Below are 11,728 nucleotides of genomic sequence, written 5' to 3'. Positions count from 1 at the left end.
TATCGAAAATTATCTTTAATTCGCATTTGTTACCATAGTATCTGTCTTCAAGGAAAAAAAGAGTTTTACCAGTTTGACATTTCCTTCCAATCCATCCCAGCATACACCCCAGACATGTTCCTTCTATAATATCACATCTGTTATACTGGCAATTGGAAGGACACTTCTTGTCGCATTCCACACTGTAAAACCCGTCCGCACACCCTAAGAAAAAAAAGGGGATTAATCTTTAGTTTCAAGGATGTATTCTGCTGAGATAACTGGCATTCAATTGCAGAGCTGTTTTGGCATATAATTAATTAAATTACAATTACTTTGCAAAAGTAAGTAGATAACTTACAAATTGCATTTTCATTTTCAAAAATATTTTTATTTGCAAATGAAAAAGAGCACGGTATATGCTCAGTCTCTGAGCTAACTATATTTAAAAGAAAATGAACATCATTTTGACATTGTGAATTTATTTTCAAATAAACTTTAGGAATTATCTATGATCAGTTTGGCAGCTTTGAATGTTATTGTGTTTCACAAGACAGTCATGTTTATGTATATAAACTGCCTGCCCACAAATTTGATTGAAAGTGCGTTTTCAAGAGTAACAAATCAAAATTTCAAAATTATTTCATTTTTAGGTAAGCTCAATTCAATAATATGCATATTGTGACAATTTTCACACAATAAATTATATTTGTATGTGAGTATTTATGATATATCATGCAGCTGAATTTATAAAAATTTCCTATAGATTAACTGATTTAATATATTTAGCGTGTAAAAAAATGAAAAAAAAGGATTAAAGATGTTTAAAATGATGAAAGAAAATATAAATAAAATATATGGAGATAACGAACTATTGAACTATAACGAAATATTGAACCAATCTATTGGAATTCCCATGGGTACCAATTGCCCTCCGTTATTAGCAGACCTTTTTTTGTATTCATATGAAGCAGAATTTGTCCAAAATCTTACACGTGAAAAGAAGAAAACACTTGTTGTGGCCTTCAACTCGACATTTAGATATATCGACGACGTATTGTCAATTAACAATGGGTATTTCCATTCTTATGTCGATACGATATATCCTGGTGAGCTTGAGATTAAAGATACCACAGAGTTTGACACATCTGTTTCATACTTGGATATTTTACTTGAAAAAGACGTTAATGGTAATCTAACAACCAAGCTTTATGATAAACGTGATGACTTTAACTTTTCAATCGTCAACTTCCCTTACTTATGCAGCAATATACCTTCATCACCTGCATACGGGGTAGTTATCCCTCAGTTGATTCGATACGCAAGAGCATGCTCTTCGTATATACAATTTCTAAAACGAGGTAAATTATTGACAAACAAGTTGATGAAACAAGAATATCAGCTGTCTCGTTTAAAGTCATCATTTCGTAAGTTCTATGGTCGATACAATGACCTTGTCAGCAAATACAATTTATCATTGACCCAAATGCTGACTGACGTTTTTCATATTAATTGTTAGGCCATTATATACACACTGAATTGTCAACAGATTTTTCCGTTATTTCCCGATCATGACATAGAGCACACGGCGGGTGTGACCGGTCGGCATGGGATGCTCACTCCTTCATGGCACCTGATCCCACCTCTGATGTTTGGAGGTCCGTGCTTGCTCTGCTCCTATTTTGTATTGTTTAATGGACTTTTGAGCTTGAATACTGTTCGTTATCTCCATATATTTCATTGTTGGAAGACCTGATCTCCAAAAACCATATAGATATTGTCAATCAAAAACGTCTTTTTTTATCTTCATCTTTTTAATTCCAACTTCAGAGTACTTGTGTGTACTATCAGAATGTTTTTCAACAAAATAATTTTGCAAATGACCAATGACATAAGTATGTTAAAGCATAAACATAAAACGTAAGTATGGTGGAAATATTTTCCTTTTTAAGAAATCGAAATGTAACTGAATAAGAAATTGAAATGTAAATGAAAAAGTAATTGAAATTAGATGTTTTTAAGTGTATTTATTAAGATTACAATTACGAAATTAAAATAAGGTCAATTAATTACACTCAATCACAATTTCTCTAATCTTTTCAATCACCCCATCCTTGGTACAGGGTTTTATCATAAGTTACTGAACCATGCTTGGAATACATATAGTGGCATATTTTGAAGTGCTGCATATACAGAAAAGGCATGCTATAGATATACACTAGATGGTTACTATCTTTACCTTTAAACTATATATTTATTAAAATTTAACTATCTATCCATCAATCTATATCGATTTTTTTTTTACAGATCTTTAATATAAAACATATGCATTTTAAGTACTTTTTAAACTGACCTTTCACGGAAACTTCACACAATTCTGTGAAAGACTGAAGCATGTATCCTTCAGGATACTGAATATTCTTTATTCTCTCGTTGTAATAGATGACGTATTGAGCATGCCCGATACAGTTCGTTGTGAAATGTAAGGGAGGTAAATTTGGTCCATCTTTGTAACATGTATATCCGTCTTCTCTCTTTGTTGTATTGGAAAGATATAGAGAAAATCCTGCAAAGCGGCCTTGCTGTCTTAAATCTGTAAAATAACATATACCTGTAACATATGTGAAGGTTTTCTTTTAGGTTTCACATGATGGTATTAATATTTACAAATTCTTGTTGTTTTCAGATGATGAATATTGTTGTCTTTGTTTTAAGTATATTGATCAGAAATTTGCTTGAATGATTGTTTATAAATATAGAGTAAACAAAACTTCGCTTACAAAAGAGAATGAATTCAAATAACAATTATGTTTACATGTATGTCTGATGACTATTTTCAAGAAGAATATATATACAATTGGGTACGTTAGAAAGGATGAAGACTAACACAAATAAAAACTGAGCAAAATTTGAAATGTGTCCAAAAGACAAACCCTTATTTACTTATGGCAAAAATCGTATTACCCCAATTTTAGATGTATTTGTCTTTCTTTATGAATGTTTAAAGTAGAATTGATTGAAAACAATTTCATGGGTTTTATACATTGACAAACTAATCGTATCCTTAAGCACCTATTACTATATAGAATAATTTATGGTTTGTATTGCAATAAATGAAATAATCGCCTTACATTTTTTATAGAAAAAATATAACCAAAGGCTTTGAATGTGAATTAATGTTCAATATAAACACTATAATCATCCAAAAATTTTATCAGCATAAAAAATGTATATATATTTAAACGCAAAGAACTGTTACATCAAATTTTAGGGGGGGGGGGGGTGGAAATATATGAAGAGTAAAACTTAGTACTTAAAAAGTAAAGACATATTCAAATTTGCCAAATCGGTAATTTAATGGTTAAATGATTTTCATCCCACTACCTGACCTTAAGTTTGAGCCCGCTTAACAGAAATCGGAAATTGCATGTTTAACAAAACATTTGGCATAAATTTTGGTTTTCAAGGGTTTGAATATGTTAATCATAAGTATTGCAGTAATATTCTGAAAAAATAGTTCTTTCTTTACCCGAATTGATGCTAAAGCTTCCTTAAGGTAAGGTTTGCGACCCCCTCCAATTTTTTTTTAAATTGTACATATTTCATACATCAATTTGTTTGGGAAGAATACCTACATCATTTAAAGAGGTTCGTTACTGAGATTATGAGTAGATTTTTGTCTTGACCTCTATTTGAATGATTTTGCATAATGTCTTAGTTCTTACGATGAATTTGGATTCAATGTCTGATTAAACTATATTCAATTAAAATCCCATGATTAAATTCCATACCGAAAGCATTTAGTTGGGAACTATATTTTGTAGCGGAAGGTTTTTTTTTTTTTAGAAGAAAATGATATTTTTTTTTCTTTCAAAGTATTTACAGTATTGTTAAGTTTGGATTCCTTTTTTTACATGCAGTCTGCACACAGAGTTATTTCGTGCAGTGAAATGTTTTATGCTGGTACTAATTTATATATCAAATTAACTGTCATGAATTCTATCATCACATTTGACAAATATAACAAATATATTGTGAAAGTCCTGAAAAAATAGCCAATATTAAGCTTAAAATTTACACTATTTTAGTAAGATTTAAAAATTAACAAACCCCCACATGGGTTTCCTTTTCTCAATATATAAGATAATTTTAACCATTCTGCTTAAATTCAGAAAAATTTCATTACTTTCAAATGATTTTATTGCTTATTAAATTTAAATGTCAGAAAATTGACATTTTTTGAGTGCAAAAAGGTCAAATAATTGACTATTTAAAGTAATTTGAAACTTTTTTGAATTTTTAATGTAACTATTCAAGATGTAAAAAGACTGTGTTTGTTCCCATAATTTATTTTAATAGAAAATATTAGAGGAAAACTTTTGAAAAAATTGATTTATGTCGAAGACGTAATTACAGTGCAAAAAGGTCATATCAAATACTCCGTAGCACCAAATGAAGTACGTGGACCCCCATTTTTTGTTTTGAGTTTTAATAAAGCTATGTTTGTAAATTCTAAAAATATACTTGTTAAAAAATTCTAAATACTTTTGATAACAGGATCCAACCTCCATAACATGATTTTTAAAGATATTGCCAATCCCGTTTTTTTTTTTAGTAAAAGACGCCAAATTTAAGGTATTTGACGTTTTACCTGTTTAATTATTTTAGACGAAAAAAGGAATTTATTTTATAAACTAATCACATAAAAACAATTAAAATGGCACGAATTATTATTTTTTATGCTTAATTTATCTTGAATTTTTATTCCTGTTATCTAAATTTAAAAAAAAAAGTAAATAAAAAAAAAAGAAGAGGATTTTTCAATTTTCCTTAATAGAGTGAAATTTTGCCATGGCAACAAACAAGTAAAAAAAAACACCATTTTTCATTTTTCAGATCTTTACAGATTCCACGAAAATCCAAAATTTTGTTCATTGGATCATTTTCATTACAATGAATTAAAAAAAATATGTATGTCCCCAGCACCGTTTCCATGGAAACAGAGGCTATTTTACGGGATTTGTACATAAAAATCGGGCTTTGTCTGCATTTTTTATGTAGACATTGATATTATTTTGAGAAAGTGTACTTACCAAACTAAATTTTATATGAATGTTTTTTGGCAGAAAATTGACCATAGATATTCAAAATTACACCTCATTCTGTGCTACTAAATAATTAGTCAGTTGACGGAAAGACTCTTCGTATATATGTCCTAATAAAAGCACCTTTACAATTGATGAAATAGTCAATGGAATGATGGTTCAACACCTTTTAGAAAAATACATGTATAGACATGCCTGAGGCGTATACATGTACATGTATTTGTTCATCTTGGTTTCTTGGTATGCTGCTGTTAGAAAACCAATAAAAGCTTTTTGACCTCATGTTGATTAAATTATTCCAAGGGATTTCAACTACATGTATTAATGTTTAGACATCTTTAGCAAATGCCTATACTCAGCTATGGCTGGTGAGGCTTTACATGCAATCATTTGAGTGAAATGTTGTACACATTGCATCCAGGTAGTGCTATCTTAAAAGCGGTAACCTATCTACATATCAATCATTTTACTAGTCTGTTGGTTGTTTGTTAAACATCCCTTCAAGAATTTTCACTCATATTGAGACGACACCACTTGCCAGTGGGGGGGGGGGGGGGGGGCTGCAAATTTAGACCTATACTCAGCACTTATGGCCTTTGTGCAGTGAGGGATCTTTTTTGTGCCAGCACATACTGCGACACGGGACTTTGGTTTATACGGTCTCATCTGAAGAACCGGTATCCGAGTCCCGCAGTGGGATTCAAACCTGCAATGTAAGGATCAACTCCTTACTCCACCATTCTAGAGCAAACGCTCTAAGCACTGCGCCAAGAGGGCGACTTTGATCAGTCCCAGATTCTGATAAATGCAGCTGTATGTAAGAAGACAATAACATTGGATTCCAAGTTACAAATTTATATTTCAATGAGTTTACAATGCTACTTCCAATTTCGGAGAAACTGTAAATTTCTTGAAAGTTATTACACTGTCATGAATATTTGACAAGAACAGGGAAAAAAATAACAATGCCATAATGACACAGATATATTTTCTGTTCATTATCTATGGATATTTTTCCACAACAATTTACATGAAATTTTACAAACACTTATGAATGCTACATAGAAACTTGTTTAGTAGACATGCGCCGCCTTCAATTAATACCTCTGATGCATACATTTATTTTACTGAATACAATATCAAAGATGGAAAAGCAATGTACTGTAATCATCTCAGACTCATTTTTTTCCCCTAAATATAAGGAAAGCAGCTTGTAGATAGAATGTTGTTGTGGAAACATTGTTTCCATGGATAACATTTATTGGGTAACCAGTCTCTTCCAAATCCTAGTATTGGCATATCTGGTTCCATACTTTTGCTTGATCCATCCAGCTTTCTTGAACATTCATGAGCTGGAATAGGATGATCTTTACTATGATAGATTATACTGATATAAAAATTAAAATAGGAAAAGATTTGAAAATGTGTCTTGATACCGAGACCCAAAGTTTATGACTTTAAGCATTCTCCTTTTAAATCCTTTTGAGATGATTAAATTAAAGTTTATGATAAAATTCATACTGAGATCTGTCTATGTGAAATCCATGTGCAGCATATTAAACATCATTTTCTATGTTTTGAGTAAGAGTTTGAGCATTTATTTGTTTACTACATTCAAGATTGATATATATTCAAAAAATAAATGGATTTGGGCTCCAGACTTTTTTTTTCAATGAGAACCTACTTTCAGTGAGAAATAACACTAGATCTGACTAAGTTTCAATCAATAAAATAATTCAAACTATTTCATAAAAATGGCGAACATGCTTTTCTGGTAGTATTAAAGATAGCAGAATTTTTAGAAAGAATGAATTTTTTTTTTAAAGTTGGCTGACAACTTATTCTGCATTTTGGGATATAAATCCCACGGACATCCTGATCTATTCATCACTGTTTATCTCCGTGATATGTAAGGTCATTGATAACTATCAGTAATTTAATGGAATACGCACAAATCTATTAAATTAACAGTTCAATAATTACCTGATGCAAACTATATCAAACTTTAAATGCTCCAAGACTTCTCTCAGGGATGAACAGGTCAATGCTTCTTTTTCTCTGTTTGGTCGAAGTGCAAAGAGTGTAGTAGGATGCCCCCAAGTCAATATTAATTTTCCATTCTTTCTCGATGTCATATAACGTGTTCGAGTAATGTTTCGAAGTGCTTGATGAACAATACATCTGATCCTTTGCTCCAATTTCATGCCCATTCGACTGACCATGCATCTTGCCCATATCCATATTGAAAATAAACTAGTTATCTTTTTTCAGTTAGGTCAACAATCATGCATCACGCTTAACATCTTGAAGATGTCCGTTTAATTCTTCTTAGATTCCTGGGCTTTGTTTTCAGATTTTCTATTGAAATGTCCTTTGTGAAATTTTGTCTAACACGAAATATTTATAAGCGACTGAATGCTTAGCATCGTTGTTTTAAATTTCACCCATTTAAACTCTTAAGTGATTCGTAAGAATTATCTCCCTGCGATCGCATACCTTACCTTAAATGAATGAAAGCACACATTTCCATTGCTCTAGCTGGAAATTATCAAAATAAAGGTAAAGGAGAGTTGCAGATGCAAATATGCACTACAACACGACTCTGCAAGCTCATAAGTATCATAAGCATAAATGGCAGTTCTTGGACCGGAAGTCCAAGGGTCACTACACTGCGCCAGGTTGGAGAAATTCGAATTCAGAATATGAAAACAGGCACTTAAAAAGAATATTTCTCTAGCTCAGATTAAGAGATTGATGAAGCTAATGCATCGTAAAAATCAAGATGCAACTGTTGTGCACGGTGAATTTGCAAGTATAATTGATTGGCCGGGGGGGGGGGGGTTAACAGTTATGTGTTGTTTTTTTATAAGGCTTAAAGATAACATTCAATGTTTAAATCAAATCTCTGACGTTTTTTGATATCAGTTTCACCTTACTGTATTTATCTTTGAAAACCATTAGATAAAAAATTCAGATGTTTGTAGTTTACTGCCTGTAGCTTTTCTTTTGTGTTTTAGTATATTTTTCACAAAAACTCCAAAGAATTGATAATGATGAATCCTATTTTTTCCCATAATGTTTAAGTTCCATTCAATTCTTGGAAAGTAGATAGCCTGATCACTTTTAAATACTAAGACTACAAAATAGAAATATTAACATATTTTATTTTATTTTAAGTATTTGTTTAATGCAGAGAAGTGCAAAAATAGATCTGGTAGTAGAGAATATTCTACAGATGGAATATGATGGGATGAATGATATCATGGTTTGTTTCTAATAGAAAAAAATACAATGATTGTTTCAGCCATAACACTTACATTTTTGTTCATCGTAGTTTCTGAACAATATTTCGATGCTGTATACACTGTAAATGTCACCCAAGTCTACATACCACCATGCCCTATCATCAGGAGAAGATGGACCAAAAACATTAGTCTTTGTACAAGAATTTATATTTCCGTCTATAGCACTACTCGCTTCACATTTCTCTACATAACACAAATGTGTTGTACTTTGCGTAGCAGTTTTGCCAGAAGTCAAATCGTCTAAATAAAGAAAAAAAATAACTTACCATTAATTAGAACGTTTCAGAAAGTCTCGTGGCTATAATAAGTTGGAACGAAGGCCTTAACTGCATAAAACATGTCACTTTATTTGAAACTAGCTTTTGATCTCAGTTTGTAAACGATGTATACATGTTAAAGTACAGTGAAATCGCAAGAAGACATATATTATGTGTTATTATGCTTCCTGTCAGTTTGTCTCTATATAATTTTATTTTGGTTGTAACGCGTCATTTGATTGGATAAAAAAAAATTAGAATATAGCGTATAACCTGGGTTGCCTACGTCACAATGACTTACGTCAAAAACGTATCAATCCGATTGACGTTACATTTAAAATACGTACAATTTGAAGGCATTTTTGAAGGAGAAATTGTCTTATTTTTTACACTTAATGAAGGAAAATTAAATTTTAAGGAATGAATTAAATACCTACCCAAGTTATACTGGTATAACCTGGGTTGGAACAGTTAACGCTTTTTTTATAAACCCGCTTCGCGGTTTATAAAGCGTAAACGGTTATACCAGTATAACTTGGGTAGCTATTAAATTCATTCCTTAAATAACCAATACCCAACTATTTTCGCATAGTGTTCTAAGGATTTACATAGCGTAAGCATACTATGCCGTAATAGTGCACGGATTCTTTTTCTGAAGAAAATCCGACAGCGCCCACGCCGGGGATCGAACTCACGACCTCGAGATTGTCATTCTGACGCGCTACCGGTTACGCCACAGTCACCGTTATCTAAATCACTGTATTATAATATATTTAAATTTAGCTTCAAATATTTTACACTTAGAAAAAAATTAACGTAATTTTTCTAAAATAGTTTCTTGCATCCCCCCTCCCCCCTTCACTCAACTAAATTTCTCTGAAACTATCTGCACATTATACCTAATGCATGAAACATTTAAAATAAAAGAAAAGGGATTATGACGTACATGTAGCACAACGTTACGTCATAATAGGGTTGTACTAACATGAATGTAAGAGGTGATGAAACATTGGAAATGGAGAAAATATTGTCGTTTTTATACAACAGTCAGCATAATAATAACAATAGTGTTGTACTTTGCATACAATATGCCTAAATAGTAGTCACGCTCGTGCACCATGTGTCAAACCCTGACTACTATTTAGGCACAGTGCATGCAAAGTACAACATTATTATATAATTTTAACAACGCACTTTTGTGAAGTCAACTGCCTTGTTCACCTGATTGATACTAATAATTTTCCTAAATCTGGTACAAAAACGCATTTCAAATAGTATATATATATTGCGATGTATTTTTGTACAGTATTTAGTAAAATTATTTGTAAGTTATTTATTAGTTGACTTCAAAAAAGTGCGTTGTTATAATACCTGATGTATGTCTTTTTGCGCTTTGACTTTATATATATAATATATTTAGATATTGACTTTTATTTTTAGCGTAAACTTGTAAACAGCATTCAATTGGAGCATGCAAAGGTGAGAAATATGTTCTAAATGTCTTTTTTGAAGCTTTTCTGCGCACGCGTACAATAAGGAGGAAGAAGTGAAGCAATATTTTCATCTTGGGCCATACAGAAATTATAATTTTTTTTCTCCTTAAAAGTAGATTTGTTACGTAACAAAACCTGTAATTTTCTGAAACCTAATACTTTCAGGAATTAAATTTGCACGGGTCATGCCAAAATTCTATGTCAATATTTCCGTTTGTGCGTCACGGTGTCCCTTTTGTATAATAATATAATTATAAATATAATTGTTTAAATGGTTACAACTTTTAAATGATCAACTCCTACGATACCCTGTTTATCATCTCGACATTTTTTCTATGGATTTAGCATCGCTGCCATATCATAAAGCTAGTCTGTGAAGAAAGTAAATTTTAGATCTCACTCACGTCCGACACGCCACAAGTGACACTTAAATAATTGCTATAGAAAAATGCTATTTGTGGGCTAACGACGTGAAAAATTTATAGAATTGGAAGATATTTAAACTGTGAAAAGATTGACAGGTTTGGAATCAGATTGTCAGATCTTCTAACGTCAAAAACTTCAAGTGGTTACTCTGTGAATCTTCTGACCGCAAAATAAAAAAAAAATATAATTTCAAAAACTTGATTTTCGTACACTAATTAATAAAAATAGAAATTATTCAAAATTACACCATTTTACAAAGCCAATAATGCCAATAAATTTCACGAAAATAATTATGTCCGCGAACTTTTCTAGCAACCCTCGTATCTTTTTTTTTTAATACAATTGCTTATATTTCTGTGTTGGATACATGGAGATTCCATTGTCAATATATGTATAAGTAAGAAATTCTGGAGGATTGTCCCCTTGGTGTCCCTTGTAGTATTGCAACCATTCAGTATCATATTATAGATGAAAAGATAGAACATATACCGTTTCCCCTGTGTTCGCCCACCTTTTCTATAAAATATACATAACAACATAGACAAGCTTTCATTGTGTCTGGTAATTAAAAGCAATTATTATTTAACAGGTCAAGGATTTATCAAGTATGCATATTTAAGATAATTTTCATGAGTTTTAATTTATTAGTTTTACAATTAATTAGAAATTTCTGAGACATCAGATTTTCGCGGCATTTTTATTAACTTCAATGTCTACATTTTCTTAAAAAATTCCAATAAGTGTAAAAGAGTTACTTCTTTCTACCATGAAAAAAATACACCAATATAAACAAAGTGACCTTATCATCAATGTATTATTATTTTTATGCTGAAAAAAAACATACCGTATGCAAAAGAGAAGATAGTTCCACATAGAAAAAAAAGTTTCCTTAGAACACACATTCTAGAATAAATTAGTGGTAAACAGCAAAAAGAAAGTGCAGCGTTAACTAGTTTACAATTGACTATAAATAATATTAACAGGGAAGTTTCATGTTGAACAGGATAGGCTATTTAAGGAGGTTCGATCCTGAGTTTTTGAGGAACCTTTTGCCTGGACCTATATTTCTGAAATTCTGCATCAAATTTAAGTTTTTACAAAAAAATTGGATTATACAATGCAAATTAACTATATTCAAGTAAAATCCTACGATTAAATTCAAT

The sequence above is a fragment of the Saccostrea echinata genome, unplaced genomic scaffold (assembly GCF_033153115.1).
Source record: "Saccostrea echinata isolate AGI-Se365-2 ecotype Australia unplaced genomic scaffold, CSIRO_AGI_Sech_v1 ptg000027l, whole genome shotgun sequence".
Classification (NCBI taxonomy): Eukaryota; Metazoa; Mollusca; class Bivalvia; order Ostreida; family Ostreidae; genus Saccostrea; species Saccostrea echinata.
This window is presented reverse-complemented; position numbering follows the sequence as displayed.